Source organism: Pteropus vampyrus, unplaced genomic scaffold, assembly GCF_000151845.1.
Source record: "Pteropus vampyrus isolate Shadow unplaced genomic scaffold, Pvam_2.0 Scaffold340, whole genome shotgun sequence".
NCBI classification, from domain to species: domain Eukaryota; kingdom Metazoa; phylum Chordata; class Mammalia; order Chiroptera; family Pteropodidae; genus Pteropus; species Pteropus vampyrus.
In genome coordinates, this window is record NW_011889121.1 from 1,254,814 (window position 1) to 1,280,464 (window position 25,651).

Consider the following 25,651-nt stretch of genomic DNA (forward strand, 5'->3'; position numbering starts at 1 on the left):
TAACCAGTTTTGCATGGTCTTTTTCCCCCACTTTCTTTCACAATTTGGATTATGGAAATTGCTTGTGCAATTGGATTTATGTTACTGCTGAAGTAGAACAAATAAGTAATCCTAATATAGCTGCAATTAATCTTGATTGTTACTATAAGTATGATTAGAATAATTTAACACTTTTCAAGTATAAATAGCACAGTGAATAGATTGCAGAGTTTCCTTTCAAGGAGTTGTTCACCTTTAAAAGAGTAGTCATAAAAGGAATGGGACAGGCAAGTATTTGAGAATTCCTTAGGTTATGCATCATTTCAAGAATTTTCCCTTATAATGCAATATATAGGTAATATTATCTGGTACAATAGAACTATCTCTCTCAGAGATCATAATTGGGGTTTTAAAAGTGAGCCTGTTTTTTATATTTATATAAAGACTATTAGACTATATACAAACATTAACTCAAAATAGATTAAAAATTCAAACATAAAATCTGAAATCATAAAATACTTAGAAGAAAACATAGGCAGTAATAAGCTCCCTGATATCAATCTTAGTGAAGTTTTCGTGAATCAAACACTAACAGCAAGGGAAACAAAAGAAAAATAAATAAATGGGACTACAACAAACTAAAAAGCTCTTATATAGTAAAAGAAACCATCAAAAAAATGAAAAGGCAACCTACTGAAATGGGAAAAGATATTTTCAAATCATACATCCTATAAGGAATTAATATACAAAATATATAAAGAACTCATACATCTCAACAACAACAACAACAACAAACGATTAAAAAATGAGCAGAGTATCTGAATGGACATTTTTCTAAAACAGACATATAAATGGACCACAGGTATATAATAATCACTAATTATCTAGGAAATGCAAATCAAAACCACAATGAGATATCACCTCACACCTGTTAGAATGGCTGTCCTCAAAAAGGCAAGTAACAACAAGTGTCAATGAGGATGTAGAGAAAAGGCAACACTCACACACTGCTGGTGGGAATGTAAACTGTACAGCTCCTATGGAAAACAGTATGCGGCTTCCTCAAAAATTAAAAAAAATTAGAACTACCAAACATCCAGCAATTCCACTTCTGGGTATTTATCCGATACATATAAAAATACTAATTCAAAAAGAATTATATTCATTGCAGCATTATATATAATAGTGAAGATAGGGGAAACCTAAGTGTCCATAGACGGATGAATGAAAACACACACACACACACACACACACACACACACACAAAATTGTAAAATCCTGCCATTTGTGACAACGCGAATGGACCTTAAGGGTATTATCATAAGTGAAATAAGACAGATGGAAAATGACAAATACCTTATGATTTTATTCACCTATGAAATATAAAAACAAAAACAAATGAACAAATAAAAAAAAAACTCATAGAAACAGACAACAGACTGGTGGCCACTGGAGGAGGAAAAGGGTTGGAGGAAGAGTGAAACGGGTAAAGTGGGTCAGTCATATGATGAAAAATGGAAATTGGACTTTTGAGTGGTGAATATGCATATCGCATATACAGGTATAAGATTGTAATGATGAACATCTGAAACTTATATAATGTTATAAACCAATGCTACCTCAATAGAAAGGAATTTAGACATTACATAAAGAATATAAATGTTGGCTCTTAAGCTTAAAAGATAGTGGACATGTCATTACTCTTTAATAAAGCCAACTTGGAACACAGTGTTACTGAAGAAAGAATAAAGGTAAAGGCATCTGGACCAAGTGAAAGGAAGCTGAAGTTCCGTGATGCTGCTGGAGCGGGGAGGACATTCCCAGTGTGTCTACCTGGGCCATAAATCTTCAGGGTCTGTCTTAGGCTTTCCTCTGCATTCTACTTATACCCTCAGTTTCAATTACACCACATATGCCAACAATTCTCAATTCCACATCTGCAGTCCAGATTCTCCCCTAAATCTCCACACTTGTATATATGTTGACCTACATGACATTTCCACTTGGATGTCACACAGCCACCAAAACTTAGCAACCCAACCAAATATGAACCCATTGTGAGTTGTCCCCTTCTCACTTACTTTCCACCTCCCAAAATGTGTTTGCTCTTTCTCTGCATTTTTCCCTATTTCGGTGATTAATAATTAATCATTGCCTTTATTAGGCAAAATTCTAGATATTTCCTCTATTATGTCTTTCACCATTTTAATCAGTCAATAAATCACCAATTCTTTCTTCTACTTCCTAGTATTTCTTGCTTCTCTCCTTTTCTCTCTCTCTCAAATGTCATTACTCTAGTTGAGGTCATTACCGTCTCTTGTCTTAAATATGGTACTAGTCTCTTGGCTGGCATCCTACCCTGCAACTATCCATCTGGAAAGCAGCTACAGTGTGTTCTTTCTTAACTGAAATTATGGCTCTCTACTTTAAATCTTCTAGTGATTCTTTATTTTCTTTAGGATAAAAGCCATACTTCTTAATATGGCTTAAAAGTCCCCTCATAGTCCTTGCTGGCATCTTCTACTCCTTGCTCTAACTGTAGAAAAATTTCATTTTTCATTTCCCAGTGCACATTATGTCCCTCTTGCTTCTTGGCTTTAAACATGCTGTTCTCTTTTCCTAGAACAATCCCATTCCCAACTTCCTTTTTTGGGCTAATTTACATTTGTCTTTTGAGGCTTACATCAGAAACGTTGACATCTCCCCCTCCAGGTGGCTTTCCCTGATACCCTGTTTTCTCTTGAACCTTGTATTTCTATCTTAGCATGTATCACACCATACTGTAACATTCCATTAATTGTCTGTCTTTATTTTAGCCTATAAACTCAAATGAGGTTGGAGCTTATGGAAGTCTTGTTCATTGCTCAATGCCAGTTCTGAAAATAAAGGCCATTTTTTTTTATGACTGGATAAATAGTATAATGAGGCTTTTTAATGAGGAAAAAAAAGAAGAGTTCAAGTCATCAAAGAAAAAAATGGATTTCTAAGAAATTGGGGGGTAGAAAAGATCACCATTACTCAGAGATATAACCTTTGGAGAACAGATGTTCCTGGGTTTTTTTGTTTTGTTTTACTTTTAGCATTAAAAGTATCAGAACAGGATGGAACATTATTTGGAGCAAACTTTAATTTATTTCTACTAAAATACTCTAGCCAAATCAATAAACAAGGCCTTACCCTGTACTCTAATTCGAATATAGTTACATTTTTCTTTTCAGTCAAAACTTCAAGTGGAAGTTGCATCACATAATAATTCACAGAACACTGCTCATGGTTATAATCGGAGCTCTCTGTATTGTAGAAGAAAATGTCTGTAGCTTACCGAGAGTTTCTCCAGGGGAGTGGATCTTTAATGATAAAATTTCACCATTGTGACAGGTAGCTGGAGAAACCTTCCAATCATAGCAGGTAGTAATTGGCTACTCAGGCACTGTTTAAATTTGGTCCTTTATCTTGCTAAAGGCAAAAACGGTCTACCCTTTTGTGTGTGTCTGTAGAATTTTAATTTAATTGAATGGGATATAATATAGCATAATGTTAAACCACATATTTAGCCTTAAAATTATTTTTAGAAATAGAACTTTTTCTATTCATAAGATACGAGTTGACAGGAATGAAACGGCCTAAGAGATGATGGCACAGTTGACCTCACGTTGGTTGGTTCCTTGCCCCTCTTGGCACTCAGTGAGAGAAACTGGTTTACACGGATTCTTTGATTATCTCAGGGAGTGCAAAGACCTGATATCAATCCATGCCTGCAGAATTCTTTGAATTAGTCATGGCATAAGCTGTCTTCCATTTCTAAACATCTTATTAGTCAGACCCTGATAGGATGCCAGGCCTGAGGATTTTCTAGCACTCTCTGCCCACTTGACCTGTGCTGTCTCACTGAATGGAGCTGGTAGGAAGTCCTGAACCGTAATTGAATTTTCGTAGTTGTTCCAGAGTATTGCTCAACTGTTACTTTAAAATATTATTTCACGCCTCTAGCTAATCTGCTCAGCAGTAAGAGGAATCATATAACTAGACAGAAACAGCAAATATGAGGAGAATTAGAAAGATATTAAAAAACTGGCAATCAGTAGCAAAATAAAAATGCAGAAAATTGAATCCTAGTAATGGTTACCAAGAAAAGACATAATGAAAAAAAACTTTTAATTTGGTTTTCAAAAAAAATTTCAAAGAAAACTAATTTAAAAAAATCAACGTACATGAAAATAAGTTATTAATCCCTTAAAGTGCTCTGCAATATAAAAGTTTAATGATTTTTTTTGCAATAGAAAGTTGCCTTCACAGTGAATTGATTGTTGTTCACATTCTTATTTTTAAAATAATGTATTAACCCTTATGCTCCCATATTACAAACACTTAAATCAGAGTTCGGCATCCCTAAGAAACTGTAGAAGGATAATTATTTTTTTCATTTTGAAAGAATAAATTTTTCATATGAAATAAAAACTGAGAATTTGAACAAAAGTAAATGTGTTTAAAATATAAATGCAGTCTTAAAAATAGAGAAAAATTTATACAAATTATCCAATGACTTTTACAAATCACCATTCATCAAAGGAGCTACATGTCATTAATATATTTATTAATTTTATTAATTTTTATTTCATTGAAGAGGTGATAGATAGATAAGCTCATGACTGAAAATGAATTAGGAATGTGGGTGTTTTCATTATTAAAATAGGACTGTCTGAGAAAATTATTATAAAGATATAATTTCCCTTATTAAGCTTTATAGCCAGCAGCAAATACTTATTAAGCACATAATATTTTGAAAAATTAAACTATAAACATAGTCTCTCATACAGGATGATTGTAACCAAACTAGAATGCATGGATAAAACATTTTTCAGCAAAAAAAAAAAAAAAGAAGAAAAACAATCTGCATCATATGAGTTAAAGAATGCCAGAAAGTTCTTCTGTCCAAAATTTCCTACCTTACACTGACTGCAATGCCCCTCTCAGTAGCACACTCCATAGACTAAATATAAGATATATATTTAAATATATATATTTAAAATATATATTAAAGTTTACTAAAATAGAGAAATAGTCCTGAGAAAGTTAATTCACAATACAGCATGAGATAGTTTAAGGCCATGAAAATAACTTTTTTCCAATATCTGTGGCATCTAGAAGTAGAAATGGGAGAAGTTTTGTCATTATTTTGTTTCTCCTTTTATTAGTGTATGCAATGGCTTTATTCGCTGCTTTGGTGGAGAAGGAGTAAAGGAGAATTTTGATGCCTGAGATATGATTGTGGGAGACCAACTGGGGTGGAGGCCTTAAAAGGAGGTTTACATCAGGCATCTCCTTGCTGTGAGCTCCCTGTGGACAGTGCAAGAGTGATAGGAGTCATGGTATGAAAAGCATGAGTGTACAAAAGATGCATTTTGCCTTTGTAGCATCTTTCACAAACCTTTGTTTTCATTCAACTATATAATAAATATTCCTTGTTGGCCTGCTATGTGCGATAGGCATCTGGGAGCTCTCAGTTTTTCTTTCTAAATTACTCGATAGATCCAGGTTTAACATTGTAAAATTTACTCTTTCATTGGCCCCCAAAAAGAATTTTTTTTTTAGTGAGTTAGGATTTTGAGAGATCCGACATCTCAGAAGTCTAGAGCATGGATTTTTTTATTTTTTTAAGTTGCAGATTCAGTTTACAAAGAAAACTGCAGGTTCTTTGTGAAGACAAATTACCTGAAAGTGTTTTAAGTACTATTCACTAATATTTCTAGGAAAGAAGGAAAGAAGAGCAGATGTCAGATGAGTGATTAAAAAAAAAAAACAGGTCATTTATGTCTATCTTGTAGTGATGCACTTATTTACTTTTTGTTCATTTATAAGTACTTGTTGGTGGCATCTGGACATGTACAAAGCTTTGATTTCTAGCACTGTTTTATTTTATTTTCCCTAAGTAATGAAATATTTTAGCCAATGTTAAAATTAAGTCGTACTTTTTGAGTGATCTTAGTAGATGAACTAAAGGAAATTCTCTCTCAAATTCTGATGCAAATAAAGAAAAGTGACTTCAAATTCTTGAAGTTTCTGCTTGAAGAAGAGCTTTAATTGACTTCGACTTGAATGCCAGTAACCGTGCACCAGGTAGAGCCCAAAGGAGTATTTTCTCATGAGCAGTGGTAAGTGTGGGAGTTCTATTTGAAATATGCTATAACCAAATCCTACTCATGTGGCTCTTTGGAAACTAACATGAAAACCTACAAGAGGCCACTGATCTGTACTAATTGACAGCTGTACCTCACAGCACAGACTACCCTGACCAAGACGTTCTAAGTTCTGGAGTCTCGAGTGCAATGGGCCAGGTAATTGATACAACTACTTCCTTTTCATTTTTCTTTGTCATTTAACTATTTTGAAGCTCCAATTATTATGGCCATAAATACATTAGACTTTATAGGTTATCACTGAATTTTGGCTGTAGTCTTCAACTGAAAACACTCAGTGCTAAGTTTTTCTCATTCTAAGAGATGGAAATGACAAGACTTTTCTCAAAAGAGGGGGGAAAGCTAGCCTTCCTTCATTACTCCACCAACTCCACTTACTCTAAAACTCTTTGAAGATTTGGGAGAGAAACAAAGTCAGGTTGAATCTATGGCCCAGGGAGAGAGAGTGTGATGGCCTCTTCTATTCACTCAAGGAAGAATGAAAGGTGGTACACTTCAACATTTCTGTATGTGAGGGGAGCTCCAAGACCATTACCCATAGACTGTGGGAGTCCAAGGTAGGTGGGGATGACATCTAATTACTAACTTGGACTCTACTTAATCAGCTGATGTTTTATTTGTATTCTAAACATACCTACAGATTAATAAAAAAGACTTGGAAATGATGGCATAATGAAGAGAAGGGATAGCCTGTATTTCCCAACGCTTGGTGTGGCAAAAATATTTCCATAGGTCAAGTGGACACTGAAGAAGGCAGCCATGTTTGACCTATCCAGCAGGAACACTGCTTGCGGAGCAAGATATTCTAAGATAAAGAAGCTTTGAGATATTTTTACAGAAAATGTTTTTCTCGTTAAAGAAATAGGAGGACAGAACTTAAAGAGTCTAGAGTTGCACCCCAAAGAAAGCCAATGTTTTGTGTCCTTGCTACATAAAATACTTGAACATTTAAAAAACGTTAGTTAATTATAGAGTTACCCACTTTCCTCCATTGCTATTTATCAGGCCAATGGAGAAAATATGACCCAGGTGGCATAAGTAAAAGCAGTGGAGGGGTAGAGATTCTTCTTAAAAAGAATTTCCTCAACTTCCCTCCCAGTGCAAGTCACCTAGTCCATGGTTTAAGCTAGAGCTGGAAACATAAGACATTAAGCTGAATATGAGATTGAAATTTTTAGATGAACTAAACTGGATTTAACTTTCTAATACTGCAGAGATCAGAAAGTGATGAAATCTATTCAGGATGCCAGTAAGAAATATGAATTAACCATCTTATAGAAACAAAACAATTTCATGTTTGTGACCTATCTGGTTCAAACTATGCAGCAAACTATTGACACAGTCCATGAACTCAGCACTTGACAAACCGAGGTAGAGGCAGAAGGGAAAGATAAATAGAAGAAACAGCTAGAATGCAGTCCAGAGAAAGATAGGAAATGGTTTATGACAGACATGAAGAGATAATGAAGAATCTAGAAAGTATATTTGAAACACTGAGAATTATAATAGTACAGCAGGATTAGAAGGCTTATAAGAATATGCCAATGCCTTTGTCTTATACTACAGCCAGCAAACTGTATAATTGATATAAAACATGTTTTATATCCATCCACTGATTTTTCACGTGTGGACTATTGCTGTCAAGTAAAACTCTTTGCCTAAAGATAGAAAATTTCGGTAAACAACCAATTAAAATTTCCGAAGCATAATTTGAAGGTCTTTAAGTAGGTAACACCATAGAAATGTTAAGAATTGTTTAAAGACCAGGAGGAATGCTCTATTGTCTCAGAAACAGGTTCTCCCAACTTATAGATGTGTAGAACTGGCAGGGCACCTTCAGAGAAGCAGAAATTGGTGGAACACCCTGGGCCTCACTCACTGTAGACTCATACCTCTTTGGGGTTGATGAGAGATAAGCATTTTTTTCATGATTTGTATGGTAGAATGAAAACAATAGATCCCAACAAAATTGCTTATAACCTTTCTAGATAGTTAGGCATGTTTCCTGCAAGCTGAGGAAATTCTTTTCAAGAAGAATTAAGCTAGTATTTTGCAAAGGGAACTAAATGGAGTTAAAATAAGCAGAAAGGGAAGAAGATAATTTATAGCAAGGACAACTTTCAATCGCTCACAGTCTCAGCAACAAAAGCTCCAGTTTGTTGCTTTTTATTTTGTTTTGTTTTCAAATTAGTCTGACCTACTTTTTCCCTAAGAAAAGCGGTTCCACACAGTATTCTTTGGACAAGAAAGACCAAATAAATAAAAAGCTGTGTTGTTTTAAGCCACTTTAGATATAACTTCTGTGAGGAACACATTTGCTTTTATGCTGTACGTTAATGTATTTGATAGGGATGTAGGCTATAAATAATTACATAGATGTGCACATGTGTTTGTATATATATTCTTTAAATATAAAAGGAAGAATGTTGCATTACTTACAAGGGTCTTCTAGGTTTACTTTTGTTAATGTCATTTGGTTTAAACTCACTGAGTTGGAAAACAACAAAACCACATGCATGGAACTCTCTATAATCTCCTTTGTAGGAAAAGATTACAAATGTTAAAACCACTGGTGTCATTGTCAGTTGGAACTTTGTCACTTTTAGCTCTTTGCAGGTCACTGGTCTTCTGTGACCTGTGAGGAAAGCACACTTGAAGTAATGTTTGGGAATCATTTTACCAATGGAATTTGATATCAGATAGCCATCAATTTCAAATAAAGCATTGACAGAATAGTCAATGAGCTGTATGGTACTATATCAAAGACATTTCTGGAATTTTGTTATATGCATTAATCTTCATGGGTGGACAAAAGAAATTGGCCTTCTTCCCTGACAGGAGCAAACTGATGCATTATTGCAGTTTCCAAAAGAAAGTGATGGAAGTGTAATACAGTAAACCTAGAAGAAATCTACAGAGTTTATCTTATTCCAGCTTTCTCAAGGTAACTTCAGAGGCACACCTGGTCAGTAAAATTTCTCTGGCCCAATGGCTAGATGCTGTCTGATTACACATGTGCTTGTAATATGAAAATCTAAAGCTTAGGCAATGGATAATTTATTGATATTATAAATAATTTAAAAATTACAGAAAGTTTCTCCTGACACAGAATAGTGAGACAGAATCAGAGTCTAGGGATATGTTGGATCAGGATAGAGACCACATGTTTAAGTAACATATAGAGTCTATATGAGTAAAAGTCCAATCTTAGGGTAAAATCATATTGTAAAATGAAGGAATGAGTAGAGATCAGTAAAAAAAAAAAGTAGAAATGTAGCCACTGAGAAACTTAGCTGATTTCTGCCAGTTGCTTCTGTTGCCCCATGAAGGCCCAAATGCAATGACTCTCTCCAAATGCAAGTATAGGTTGAGGAAAGGCAAGGTGTCACAATTAGAAAAACTAGCTGCTGATTCTAGGTTGAGTTATGCAGGTAAATACCCAAGTTGAGGAGGCCTCTAGTGAGACAAAGGTAGTTGTGTTAATTTGACATTGTTATGTAAATGAACTAGCCATTAGGTACCCCTCAGATAAGGGCAGTGATTTTCAGAGAACACAGCAATGTGACAGAGACCTCACTGGTCATTCTTTCCACTTACGAATTCTGACTCTTAGGATAAAGACAGGACACAGTGTTTTTGGTCTCATACTTTACATGATGTGTGGGAAGCACATTCTTCATGGTTCCTTTTACAGAGCAGCAAAGGATGGCCATAAGTGTTGGCTATGAACAAAAACAATTTTCAGTGTTCTGTCGAGTGGTCTCAAATATAGCCTTGATAACCCGAAATGGTATTTTTTGTGATGTACATTACAGATCTTTGCTGGATACCTTTCACTGCAATGTAGGCCCATAATAATCCGAGGCCAGTATCCAGGTGCTTTTGAAATAAAACGCTCTGGACTCTGATGGCACCTATGGCCAATCAGCAGTGGGGTTAAATTATACTCAGATTGGTTTCAATTAGAAGTGGTATCAGAGAAACTGGAAAAATACCCCTCTCCCCTGGGATATCCATGATGGCTGATCTTTTTTCATCCTCTCCATATGCATGAAGATTAAGAGTATTAATTTATCATAAATAGTCCAGATGATCACCATGATTCTGAAGTTGAAGTGCAAGAAGAGTATATTTATGGCTTCCTGTCACCCTACTTATCCACACTATACTGAATAATTTCTCAGGTCTAGCTCAGTAAATAGCTGTACTACTTAGTCCTAAGGTATTACAATGTTTTCAAACCTTTTGTTCTCTAAGTAGATAAGACCAACAAGACTGCAGATTTGTAGCAAGGGATCCCTGCCAGGGTCTTTGGCTCTGATATGATTCATTTGGCTGGGATGTGCACCTTGAAGAGCAGGAGCAAGATGTAGGGAACATCTGCTTTTCTTTTTGCTTGTCAAATATGCTGTACATTTCTTGAGCAGTCAGCTGTGAGTGCGAAAAGAAGACTCGTGTGTGTTGATGTGAGCGAGCATGGGAAACAGGCAAACCCTGCCCAAGTGGTGCAGTACACTCAATTCCTTGTCAGAGACCAGGATCCTCTGTCGCTGAATGCTCTTAAGAAATACTAAGCTGGCTGAAATAGACACAAACTGTTTCCTAATTTCCTTTCTCTTTGATCGCCTCTCCACAGTGACATCTTCTCATCATTTGTAGATAAAACACATTTTCTGGAGTGTTTTGGAGCAGGAGAGAAGTGACCAGGTCTCAGATGGTGAGCCCTCATTTGCAGGATTGCTGTACTCGTCATAAGTCAGATATAGTTGAAAATCAAGTTGTGGACAACATCTACCACAACCATGCAGGATTGATTACTGTCTTTTGAACTAGTCCCACAGGGAATGTCTATTCATCTAGGTTATGGTCCAGGAGGGACAATAGCATATTGGGGAATGTAGTGACATGCTTTCTATGCCAACACAAGTTTACTGTGGTTTCCTAGAAAGTGCTCATTCTGCTCCAGCAGGGAACTGTGTCCTTGAAGGAGAATTGCTTTTTCACCTGCTTGATTGAACTGTTCAGGAATTGAAAATGAGCTTCATCACTGGAATAAAGAGATCATTCAGCACTAATGAGCTATGGATGGGCATGAAATATTAATGGTCCACACTAGGAATGAATCTGAAACACAGACGCATTAGCAAGTTGGACTGCCTTAAACAATTCACTCTTAGGTCATGGTTGAAGTCAGAGGTCCCAAACCTGAATAATCATCAGAACTAGGGAACTTTTCAAAACACAGTTCCCAAATAAATTTAAAGAGAGTTGGAAGGGAACATGTATAGACTAAAGTTCTTATACTCTTCCATCTGTGTGATTTTGATGATTAGCCAGAGTTGAAAAGAATTATCAAGAGTGAAGTTTGAAAGAAAGAATGCCTTAAATAAGAAATAATAACAGATAGTGAGATGCAATTATTGAGGCTCAAAAGAAAAAAAAGAGAAGGGCAGAGTCCAACTAAATTGACCATTGCTCAATGAAGGTCAAAAAAACAATATGAAACTTGGTAAGAGAGAAGTAGTAAAAAGCAATTCTCCAATTTTATTTGACACTTTTAATGGAAACTTCATAATGAATATGTGAATTCTGTAGCTTAAAAAACAGCTTGATTAAACTTGGAATATATTTTCAATCTTCATTCCATACATGGATTGTTCTGAGATACTAGAATACAGTGCAAAGGAATGTCCTTTAATGTTCACTCTCTCATTTCTTTCTTTTTTTTTTAAAAAATAGACAAGTAATTTTAGTGCAGATTTGCCTGAATATTAAAAAACAGTTTTGATCATTCAACTCCAAGGATCTATGAAGTGGCTTGAAAATTGTTTTAAAAAAAGCCTAGAGTGGTAAAGATGGACAAGAAAGATGAACATTTACTTTGAGAATAGTATTTTTTGTTACAGGACTTAACTATTAGTTATAAATTACGATGGATCATAAGTAAAAGCCATATACAAGTTTCATTAAAAAAAGATAAAAACTTCAGGAATTTTAGTGAAACTCTACATAAATAATAATATTAAAAAAATTCTATCATTCTTAAAATGTTATTTCCCAATCCACACTAATTTATTTTATAATGGATTAGTTTTTAGGACTTAATATCAGATGTTTTTTGTTTGCATATTAACTCCCTCTTTTGCTATTTTAACTTTAGAGGAAAGAATTCAACCACCAAATTACAAGAAATTTAAGGACAAGGTACCCCTAAATGAATATATTCACACTTGTTCATAAGTATTTGAATGCTCTCCCAAAGCAAAAAAAAAAAAAACAAATTGTCTAGCATGAATATATAATTCTTAACTATTAATTAGATATTCAAATAGAACACACACACACACGTATATATACACATACAGATACACAAACATACATTTGGTATCTGTGCATTGGTATGTCCCTTTGTGTCTATGCATTAAAAAAAAAAACAATATGCTATATTTTGTATACATTCAGACAAGAAAATTTTAACTACTGCCTTATAAAACATTTCAGAAATGTCAATACAAATGGCCCAAGGAACAGTATTTATTGAAGTGGTATAAATTACATTTAAAGATAAATGGAATTATTACCTATAAAATTTAAAAATAAATAAATCTTCATGATTTATGGTGATTAAGAATAAGAATGAAATACATTTGCCATTGCCCTTTTTCTTATAAAGTTTACATAATATTATCATCTATAAAACAGATGATAATTAAACTAAAAATACAAGATGCATGTGAAAATATTATTAAAAAGAATCAGGATAGTTCACATAATTGACAGTAGTAAAAGAAAGATATGTTTTTCAGATAACGAAAGAAGATACAGCAAATAGAAGGAAAAATTATTTGCTAATTTAAAAAATGAAAAGTATATACTCTCTTGTCTATTTTTCCTACATCAAAGAGGACTGGACTATTGGGTTTATTACCTATGTGCAAATACCACACAAGTGACTTTTTTCCCTTTAAAATGTAATCACTCTTGTCTAATTATTCAATTAAAAATATTATGAGAGCAAGTTACATAGTCCACTATGCAGCTCAAAAGAAAGTCACCTTGAACACAGTTGTTTGGCATAAGTGTCTGCTTGAGGTGCAATTTTTGAATAAAGATGAGTTTTATCACAGAGCATTCAACCTAAGAAAATCAAGATTCAAGATATCCAAAATCCTTCCTTTCACTGTAAGGAAATAACAAATTCAAAACATGGAAAAACGTAATCCTAGAAGCTGCATTCATTATTAATACTCTAAGAGTTAGATAAAAATTCCACTTTTCAAAATATTAAAGCATTTATCATTGGCTGATAATCTTCAATTAAATCTTTTTAAACAATGATTTTCTATAGAAATGAGCCTAAATTTTGTAATTCCTGGACAATTTCAAAAGCAATTTAGGTGTAAAATTAACCAAATACGTAAAATAACAATCAGGGCTAACGTCAAGGACATGCAACCTGAGCATTCATGCAGTGCTCCATGCTTCGACTGGCCCCTGCTTTGTTTTGTGCTCTGCTGCCCCTGTCTTGAAATTCTTAATTTTTGAAAAAGCCATCTGCATTTTCTTCTTGCACTGATCCCCCAAAATTAAGTAGTTGATCCTGATTCTAATAACTTGGGAGAAATGGCCAATAGCTACAGAGTTGAAATAAGAATCCAAACTAAATTGGATATGTTAGAGAAGCAAATTAAAAAAAAAAAAAACATGAAATTCAAATTAGAAGCAACAGGACATAGTGACATACTTCTGCAGAAAAAATGAATACCAAATGAATGACTTCCAAATACAAATATAATTGGAAGATAAGACTCCAAAGACCAGTCTCTTAGTTACTGCAGAATACAATTGAATACATTCTGGAGATACTAATTGAAGAAAATAGAAATAAAAGTTCTTTTTCTTTTGATTGTCCATGTGTCTTTTATGTATGTGGTTGTGAATAAAATGATTATCTAGCAGAAGACTGAGGGACAAATTCACATAACTGTTTCTGTTGAAAACCATTTTACTAACTACTGAGTCTAGAATATTGTTCGCTAACAATTTTGCTGATTTTAAACTGATCTATAAAACAGAAGAGCTGCTATTCCAAATGCTTTCTACTCTCACTTCCTCAAAGGCACCAGTTCTGTATCCTCCCATTCCCACTTCTTCAAACCACCAATTCCATAAAATTGAAAAAAGATGTAGCACTCTCTTGGGTATGGAATCTTTCATGAGTTGACTTTCTCAGCCTTACTACTTGTTGCCTCAAAATATCTTTGTATTTCTCTTTTCACTTCCAAAGTCCATCCTCCCATTTTTGCTCATATCTCCTCTCCTACAAGACCTTGCTCTTACTTACATTTTAAGTATTGGATCTTCCTTCAGACTACAAACATGCTTAAATTTTCACTGCCCTGAAAGACAATAAAACATGTTCTCTAACCTATTACTCAAGTTACTGGCCCCTCTCTTATTTTTTCATCACCATTTTTTTTTTAATTTTCATTTTCAAACACAAGCTAATTCTTTTTTTCCAGCGTTATTGAGAAATAGTTGACATATAACATTGTGTAAGTTGTAAGTGCCTGATGTGTGGCTCTGATGCATTTATAAATTGCAAACTGATTACCACCTTGGCTTTCGCTATGACTTCCATCCTGTCACATAGCTACCACTTCCTGTTTTACCTCAATTTAATATCGCAGTTGCCCCTCCAGCAACTTCATAAGGTATCTATAATTAATGAGTGAAGGAGTAAATGGGAATCGAGCAAAGAAATCCAGCTAGTAGAAACTACTTTTTTAAGTACTAGGTTCTGCATTTTAAATATGGACAACTTAGGAAGAGGAAAAGTAAAAAAAAATTAAGTATTTTATATGCCAAGAGAGAAGTTAAATATTAGAACTTAGCTGATTCTACATTTGCTACTTCTACTATTTTAGAGGAAACTCAGTAGCTTATAACATTTTACTCTTTAAATACAGTTAATTTTGTTTATATACTTCTCATTAAAGTTAGACACAAAAAATTTTAAGCCATAAGACTAATTTCATCAGTAATTTAATATATTGGTCTATTACTATTATTACTATTGGCCTAAAAATTTTACTAAAAATTATACTTATACCTCAGCAGTGAAACAGATGAAGAGACAGCATGTGTGTGTGTGTATGTTTGTGTATATGTGTGTATGTGTATGTGTGTGTATTTGGCTTCTATTACCATCTGAAATGTAGGTTTAATATCACCTCTTTATGATGATAGCCTAATTACAAAGGCCAAGATATGCGATACATATTTTTATACACCAGTATAAAGTAATCTAAAAGTGGACTGATAATGACTGAAGTTAAAAGAATGTGGTTCATAAAAAAAATATATATATTTGGGGAGCTTATATACTTCTTACTGTCTGCCGGACCACATTTAGATCTGCTAAGACTACCTTTCAGTTCTGCTGGAGAGAGGTTGGTGAAGAAAGAGAAGAGCCCAAGATTACTTTAAGGATTCTGGCCTGAAAAATTTAAAAAATGAGCTGACATGAGCAAGGGTGGAGAACATTGTGTTGGGTAGGTTTGACAGGAAATCTGAGTATGTTAAGTTTGAATTGTCTATTAGATATCCAAATAGAGATATATCACAGAGGAGTGAATACATAGATCTTGAGTTTCGGTGTGTATTAGCTATTTCGAGAATCATTAGCATGTAAAAGATATTTAAAGTGATGATGCTGCATAAAATATCAAAAGGAGTGGGTATAGAAAGAAAAGAGAGCACCAAGCTTAAAAACTTTTATATACAACTGGATCCAGTTTGCCAAAATTTATTCCAGAAATTTTTCTTATATGTTTCATGAGTGAGATTGTTGTCTGATTTTCCTTTATTATTACTGTTAAATTTTGGTAAAAAGCCTTATATTTTTCAGTTTATCTTTATCAGCTTGGGATAGTGTAACAAAAACACCATTGATTAGGTGGCTTATACAGCAGACATTTATTTCTCAAAGTTCTGGAGGCTGAGAAGTGCAAGATCTAGGTGTGTGCAGATTCAGTGTCTGGTGGGAGCTCTTTTTCTGATATTTGCAAATGACCTCCATTGGCTGTATCCTCATGTGGCTGAGCAAATCACCTCTCATGTGTCTCTTCTTATCAGGGCATCTCAGACCTCCTTTTTAGAATTACTTTCTTTTAAAAAGGATCTGCTGGGGTAAAATCTCAGTTTCTATTTCTTTGAAAATATCTAATTCACCCTTGTTCTTAATATGTAATTTTGCTAAATTCAGAATTCTAGGCTGATGATATTTTTCTTTCTCAACACGAAAATATTTCTTTTTTCTGATGTATTTGTTGTAGTTAAAAAGTCTAATATCAGCCTAAGTTTCATTCCTTCATAGGTTATCTGCCTCACCTCTATGACTGCTGATTTATCTTTGTCTTTGGAATTCTGCAGTTTCGTTGTGACATGTCTAAGAGCAAATTTTTATTTATTTATTCTGCATGTTATATATGATACTTCCTGGTTGAGTGCATTGTGTCACTGGCTCTGGAAATTTTTCTTCAATATCCTTCATGTACTCCTGTATATCCATTTTTTTTTTTTAATTCTCTTCTTCGGAACCTACGATTAGACATGTTAGATATTTATAATCTACCTCGATATCTTGTGCCTTCCTATTCATATTGTCAACCTCCTTAGTTTTTGGCACCACATTCTGTATATTATCTTTTGATTTTTCTTAACTAATTTTTTCTTCAATTCTTGAATATACATCAAACATGTCCATTATTATTTTTTAATTTTAGAATAATTGTTTTAATTTTAGTACCTTTAGTGTGATTTTTTTCAAATTTTTCTTACCAACTTTGTTTCATTCTTCATTTAATTTTCAATATCATTTATTTCTTTAATATTTTACATACTTACATTAGTCATCTGGCAATTTTAATATCTGAATTTGTATAGGAGGTAATCTAAACCTCTCAGTGTTGTATGTGATACCTTTACTTCATGATGGCTTGTTTCTTTGTGCTTGTTTTTTTTTTATTATTATGAGCTTGAATTTCACTGAATTTAATCTGTGAGAATAATGAGGGCATTTTTCTTTCTTAAGGATTTAGATTTGATTCTGACTAGTACTAGTGTGTTGCTAACCTGCAGCTACTTTAACTTAATCTCTTGTCTTGGGGAGTCCTTGGCCATATTGGCAATATACGCTTAGAGATTCTCACAAGAATAGGCCTATGGTTACAAATTTTCAGATTAGATGATTATAATTTTCTATTACTTTTATAATCAGAGTAGGAAGAGAGATAGACATATTGGTACCCTCTGCAGACAGATAGAGTATCTCTTGTTGATCATACGTAGAATCTTTATTCAGTTCCCCCAAATTTCCTTGAGCCTGACTCTCAGATCTCTCCTCTACCAACCAGCTTGATTCACCCAAAATATGGGTTGCTAATATTAGCTTTTAACACCAGAGCAATGCAAGGCTCACTGTTCATAATTGCATTACTTCTATCGCTTCAGTTTCATCCATTTTCTTTATGGGGCTGGCTTTTAAAGGTTTACTCACACTTCCTTGCAAGAGAGCAAATATTTAAAAGTATATTTGTTGGAAATTTCTCAGCATCCTGGTATTCGTCAAAAGGCATTTTAGAATATGTAGTATGCTTCACCCCTGAAAATGGAAGCCAGCCTCATTTCAACCTCTGTGAAGTGAGCTAATCAAATTTACTTCATAAAACTAATGTACGGATTAAGTTTTATACTGTTTATAATTTCTTAGCACAAGGACTGACATAAAAATGCATGTAATAAATGTTATTAACGTTATTATAGATTGATATTTTCTAAGAGGTAAACATATTAACAGAATTCTAAAGCATATTATTTTATTAGACAAATGGCTTTCCAATAAAATTTTGACCTTATGAGTGGTATAGTGTCACTTATTTTCCTGGATTACTTTATAATTTTCCTTCAATCAATACTTGTCTGTTTGGTCTGTCTATGCTAAGGAAGATGTGACATTGAGTGATCAAAGTCATAAATACCTGGAATGATTAATGGGTCCCCCAAGCTGCCTATCATCAGAGTTACTATTAAAGCAGAATTAATCAGTTTATATTTTGCCTCTTCTCCTTTACTCTTCTATTTAATGTCAGGTGAAAGAACTTATATATGACTATAGAAAGGACAGAAATGGGGACATTAATAATATACAAGAAAGATGAAATAATCACTAATGAAGAGAACTGATGAAGGCTTTGGACTTCTACATGTGTGCTTTTAATATTTAAGACTCTAAAATGTTTTCTTTGAATTAGTCATCCCTAATACTCTTAAGCTTATGCCATAAACTTTCCTTAGAATTTGAGACACCAGTTAATTATAATATTTACTTCTTACCAGGCAGCTTTAATTTTTAATATAAGGAAATGATCACTGAGATAGGAAGTAATGTGGGCAAATGGTCATGGTCCCAGGCTCAAGCACAAAGAAACTTGGATCTAAATGCTCAGTTGCCTCTTACTAGCTTTGTAGCCTTTGATACCCTTTATACATATATAAAATGGGTATAGATAAAAGACTTTAAACCATAAGGCTACTGTGAGAATGAATGAGAAGATGCACATCAAATATTTAGAACAGTGCCTGGGCCTTTACAACCATACTATTATTGCTATTATTATGCATGTTACTGTACCACCAAAACATCTTCTCTAGCTTGGTTACTCTGTAATAAGTTGCAGAAATTAGATGATTTGGTATGATTTCTGGAGCTGTTTCTTGGTTTGCCAACCATCTTTCAAATCATTACTGTGAGTAGAAAACATAGTGCCATATGATTATGAAGAGTGAAAGATGCCTTTTCAAGGAATGGAAATAATTTATTACTTATCCGAATGCAAACTCACACTCTGAAATTAGGAATGAGATCTAGCATATCTCTTTTAAATACTCATAGGAAATAAAAACTCTGGCTGTTTGATTGATTTAGCAGGCAATTGAATGTTACCTTTGCTCTGAATAATTGCAACTATAAGAAACATTAGGCAGGCAATAAAAAAAAACCCCACAAACCATTGACAAAGGCATTTAATTGAGAAGAAAATGGGCTAAGTCCCATTTCAAGTGAAACAGCATCTTCAAGTGAAACGGCACTTTGTTTATTAATGAAAAAAAAAACGGTTTTCCTAAACCAAAAAAAAAAAAATCAAGAAAATTATAGCTTAAAACAAATTCAAGATTTGTGATTATAACAACCTACCATATGTCATGGATTTCTTTTTTTTTGGAAAATAAATTAATTTAAAAACTCTGTTACCGTAATTATTTTATCTTAAGGTTCCATCTGCATTGCATCGAACACCAGTCTTTTCAACTAAGTATTCAATGAGAACATCCAAATGATTGATTTAGCTAACAATTAGGTCTGCTTCTATTACCTAAGTATTTTGGAATTGATCAAAGAACCCAGATTATACCCTAAGAAATAGTAAAACCCTGATACTACCTATCGTTTTAGCTCAACATCATATCTTTAAAGTCATATCAGCTTATCAAAGACTAGCACAACAGAATTTGAGAAGGTTATTATCTCGAACATGATGTGGTTTCCATCCAAGCTCTAAAGTATCAAATATGCTTTATTTTCATCGCCGAATTACTCTCAGGTTATTAGTGGCTAGATATTTTATATAAGCATAGCCAGGACTGATAGTGGCTTCAAGTGTATTTATTTCAAGTTTATTGATTGTTACTAAAGAATTCTGCTTAATCGACTACTGAAATAGAAATGGAGAACTCCTTTCAATTTTAAGACTAAAGGGATGATAAAAGAAGTCCTTTCTCAGTATTCTGTGTTTTATTGAAATAATGGAGGTGGGTACTTTATACTGTTTTTCATATTGGAATATGTTTTTATCTACCCCCGCCCTTGGTGAGATATGTGTGCACACACACACACACACAAACTTGTTTGAGGGTAATCTCTACAGTATACAGCTTAGTGAAAATAAAAATGCTGGTCATTTATTGAATATGTATCTTCTTAGCACTGTAGTAATCACTTTCCATGCAGTATTTTCTATTTTGCTCAGGAGAACCCTAGAACCAGGATCTGTTATCACATATAAGGAAATGGGAACTTGTAAATATTACCCAAGGTCACAAAGCCAATGAGTTATAGCAGGATGCGCCAATTATCAATTTATTGCCTGTCAACATTGATCTGTTTGGTGATACTGGAATCGCTCTTTGCCAGCTGGCATGATGCTAAACTTCGTCAGTAGAGGGCGCGGGAGTGACACTGAGGGGAGTTAAAAGTTTCTCTGTTCAGGTGTGTTTTTACTTCTGTCTTGCTCCTGTGGTGCTGGGTTGGCCTGTGGGATGCCTAGTACAGCTTACTTTGTTCCTCACTCCCACCCCATAAATTTCAGCAGCACCCTCTACAAGTTTCTTCAGACAAATTCTGTGGGTGCCCCACTGACAAGTTCGGCAATGGATAGAAAATCCATGCGCAGTTTCCTGGAGCCTAAGCTGATTTCCCTAAATCCAGCATCACCTACTGCAGATAGCTTCCCAGCAAGTCAGGCGGGCACCCCAGCCGGCTTCCCAGCAAATTCAATAGCATCCCCCACAGGTTTCTTCCTTGTGAATTTTGTCAGCACCCCAATCAAAAGATTCCCTTCACACAAGCTTCAGCCCCCTGACTATATATTAGTTCTGGGTCAGGTCAACAAAGTAAATATTTCGCCATCTAAAGGGCTGCAAATGCACTCTTTCCATACATGTTTTTATCTCAGACTTGGGTAGAACTCCTCATTTTGCAAGTCGGTTCCTTCTTTAGGTACCATATTCCTCAGCCTTGAGGTATTCTTCTGAGTTCTCTTCTATTGCCTCTTGAAAACTAATTCCCAATAAAGAGTTAGTACATATCAGTATTAAACCTTCCCTGTGTAAGTTACTCTGTAGTTTCTGTGACCTGTCTGACCTTGACTAATGCAAGGGGCTATTCCAACTCAAGTTTTTCTGATTCAGTATTCAATGTTTTAACAACTCAGCTTGGATATAGCAGAGTAGGTGTTCAACATTTGTTGTTGAGTTGAATTAATTTGGGGAAAATGCCAGATTCCACACCAAAGACTTTTGAAACATAAAGACATAGGTAGTGTTTGTGGTACTAAAGGCTGGCAAGAGTAGTACATAAATGAATCTGATGCCAAGATCAAGGTAGAAAGTGGTCTATTCTTAAGGACAGAATAGAGAGACTGATCACTGCTAAAAAAATAAAACAGGTCTTTTCATAGCTTCACGCAGGTCAGTTTTACAATCTGTTTTTTGATTTTTTTTTGCTTGAACTGCAATTTCTATCCTGAAACTATTATTCAAATATAAATAAAAGCACATTCTAATTCCATATCGAAATGCAAATTTAAATGACCTATGAATGAGTTGCCACCTAGGAATATTTCTACTCAAGTCCAGTAACAGTGCCATGAGGGCAAAAGGCCAAAGGCCTGTCGAGAATCCCCTTTTGCCAAGCCCAGTCCCTTATGTTGTTACAGATAAAGTACCTACTCAACAAAGATAGTGGCAGAATGAAGGAATGTCTGGAGGCTCACTGCTGGCACCGTCACAGTGATCTACCCCACCATCACTTACTTCTCTTCAAGACTGGACAAAGTCCTACTCTTTCCAATAGAAAACATGACTGGAACTTCACCCCAACTTCTATAAAAATTTTCCTGCATACCTCCCTGGCTATGCCCCCTTAGGACCTTTCCTGCCTTTTGAAGCCAAGCTCTGCACAAGGATACTGCATACTTGCTTTCCCAACCTTCCTCCTCTCTGATGTCTTCTGTAATGTACTGTCACCAGTCTATCTCCAGGGAAACGTCATCAGAGCTGCTCTAGTAAAGGTCATAAGTGATGTCCTTTCTGCACAATTCTGGCTTCATCTTACTGGGACTCACTATTCTATTTGATATATATTTTTTTCATGTCTGCTACCTCCTAAGCACCTGGTTTTAAATGGGGTCTCCTCTTACTTCTTTGACCGTGTCTCCTCATCTCTTTTGTAGACATTGTCTCCTCTACCTACAACTTGATTTGGGGTAAAACACCTAAATTCTGTTCATGATTCTTTTTCTTTTGGCTTATCTGGGCTGATCTCATGGACTCATATATTTACACTGTGCGTTCACCTCCCAGTTAGATTTCTTTCTGTCACCACATATCTGACCCCCTTTACCCTGTCTACTTCCCTTCTCCTCCCCGAACTCCTTACCCTCTAGTAACCACTAGTCTATAATCCATGTCCATGAGTCTCTGTTTGTCCTGTTCATTTGTTGCTTTTAGGTTTATATCCCACATATGAGTGGTATCATGTGATTTTCAAGTTTTTCTGTCTGGCTTATTTCACTTAGCATGATTATCTCAAGATCCATCCACGTTGTCACAAATGGCAGTATTTCATCTCTTCATATGACTGAGTAATATTCCATTGTATATATGTACCACAGCTTCTTTATCTAGTCATCTAACATAGGATATTTTGGTTGCTTCTATATCCTGGCCACCGTGAATAATGATGCTATGAACGTCAGTGTGCAAATATGTTTTTGGATATGAATTTTCAAGTCTTTGGGGTAAATACCCAGTAGAGGGATTGCTGCATCACAACTCTACAAGTTTAATTAGTATGTAACCTGATAAATCCTCCATTGGTATAACTAGTCTGAATCACTCTTCTTAAATTTAGGAGTGTGTATCTCTCTTACTGGATTATGGAATAGCCCCACTTGGATGTTCCATAAACACTGCAACAGACCCTGTAGCTGCCCTGTCACATAACCTCTCAATCTCAGAAACTCTGAATCCACCTGAAGCTATGGTGGCCACTTGCTGCACGCACTGCTAGATCCAGTTTAAACACCCACACTTCTCAATTTTATTGTTCTTGATGAACCAAAATTATTGGGATTTTATGCACCCCAGGGCACTCCTCAAACAAAGAGAGTTTCCATTAGCTTATGGAACAATTCTAAGTTTGCTCTATAACACTGATGTTATACTCAGCGGTCCCCAACCTTTTTGGCACCAGGGACTGGAGCTCCTATGAGAATCTAATGCCTGATGATCTGAGGTGGAGCTGAAGCAGTGATGCTAGCACTGGGGAGTGGCTGCAAATGCAGAAGAAGCTTTGCTTGCTCACTCACTGCTGCTCACCTCCTGTGTGGCCTGACTCCTGAGAGGCCACAGACCATTACAGATCCACGGCCTAGGGGTTGCAGCTCCTGTTCTACATGATTTCTTTAAAATTACCAGTAGGATTTAGCCCAATTACTCACAGTGAAAACACTGATAAAAGCACCCTGCCTTTATCAACCTTACAACCTTTCATTCCCCACTCTCTCTACTCCCTCACTTGTCCTCGTTGGTATCATCTCTGAAATTCACTACCAGCACCTAAGTCCTTGACTCGCGGATTGCTTTTGGTTGGTATCAAACGTAAGCAGGCACCTCAGACTCAATGAGGTGGCACATGATCTTTCAGTTCCACACTTGGTTTTCTTCTTATTTCTCAATCTTGTTTATAAAAAAAACTCAGATACCAAATCATCTAATACAAGACCTAGATGCTCTCCTAGAGATTTTTTAATTTTCTTTGTACCTTTCACTAATGATCTTGCCTTTGACTGAGCTAAAATGATCACTTCTTACTTGCAGGTCTCACTGCCTGCAATTTCTCTATCTCTCAGACCACCCCCTCTCCACAGTCACCTCAGAGGTCAAGTAATCTGATCATGGCATCCCTCTTCTTCCGTCTTACATTTGAAAGCATTTAGTGTTTCCCTGAGTGCATGGTTCTAGATCAGGTTGTCAGTGAAGCACAGATTCCCCTCAACAATCTTGCTCATGCCTACTTGCTCAGGCTTACCTTCAGCTACTCCCCCATTTGCATTTTATGCTCTAACAAACCCAAATGGTTTGCAGATTTGCATATATAACCACTCTCATATTTCCAATTCTTTGCATGTGCTAGTATCCAACTGCCTGGAATTGCCCTCCTCCAATTGTTAGTTTAGCTGTCTCCTATTCTAATTTTAAAATGCTCTCATCTAATTTACAATGAATCTTTTCTATGAAAGCTACCCCAAATGCCTTCCTATGCTGATTCACACATATGTATGCATTTTTACTGTGTTCTCTAAATCTCAGTGATAATTTCCGATGCAACTTTTTGCATCTTATAAGATTGTTTTCATGTCCCAAAAATACTAAGAAATCAATAAATTTTTGCTTAAGTAATCAATGTAACTAATGAAGGATAGGCTCTTTAGAACCTTAGAACAGTATGTCACATGTTACAGATGAATAGAACCTTAGAACAGTATGTCACATGTTACAGATGAACTTAGTAAATGGATATGAAACTGAACTTCATTATGAGCCATTTTTTTCCTTCTTGACAAACAATTCATCTTGATTTAATAGAGTGTATGCGAAGCATTGTTTGATTGGGAGAAATATGGTATTCTCTTTTAATTTTGATTTAAAAATTCATACACATGGTTTAAAATTTCCTGTGTTATATGAACAAAAACTTTTGTATTATTTTGGAAGAATATACAGTATCCAACATCTTGGGTACTCATAGAATCACATGTATTACAGGTGACTATAATAAACATATCTGTGTGCATGAGTGTGTGTGTAGAGAAATAGAAAAGGAGAGACAGAGAGGGGTAGACAAACATGAGGATAACCTACACATATTGGTTAATCCTGATTAGAGAAAAGTAATTTGTGGTCACATAAAATCTGATTTTGAGTGCTAAATTACTCCTTTGTGGACTTGAGCACATTACTAGATTCGATATGTCTGTTTCCAATTAAAACCCACACTTTATAATGTTTAATAAAATAAAATGATGTAATACACATGTAAATATTTCAGCCATGTTTAGCACATGACAGTTTCTAAAACCTTGAAACTGAGCTAATATTTAAATATTCCTCATTTTATCTGAGAAGCCTAACATTACTTGCTAGATGTTTATGCAAATCAGTTTAAAGAGATTTTTCACTGTTATCATCATACCTCTTCATGTAGTTCTCTCCAACGAGAATTAAACGTCTCAAGTTCCTCATTGATCAGTTCATCCATGACTCCGCCATCTGTTAGGGTCTGTGCCAATATGCGAATCTGATTCGGGTTATCCTCTGAATGTTGCATCAAATTTTCAAGTGACTGAAACACATTTGCAATAATTATTGTTTCTCTTCTTTTTCTAAATACATCAAATTAACACAAAATGCTCAGTATCTTCTGATTTACATATAATTCAGTTAGAATCAATTTAAAACAATATTTAATTGGCATAATAAAATGTGAAAGATCACTGTTATTTCAAAAAATACAATGTTGCTGTAATCAAATCTTCTTGAACTTAAGGCAAGATTATGGAATGAGACATTTA

At 34.9% G+C, this 25,651-nt stretch overlaps 1 protein-coding gene across 2 annotated transcripts in view; it reads right to left on the bottom strand.

The window, feature by feature from the left end:
* Positions 1-25,651, bottom strand: part of DMD (dystrophin) — a 2,089,898-nt gene that overhangs the window by 1,226,881 nt on the left and 837,366 nt on the right. The window lies entirely within an intron of this gene.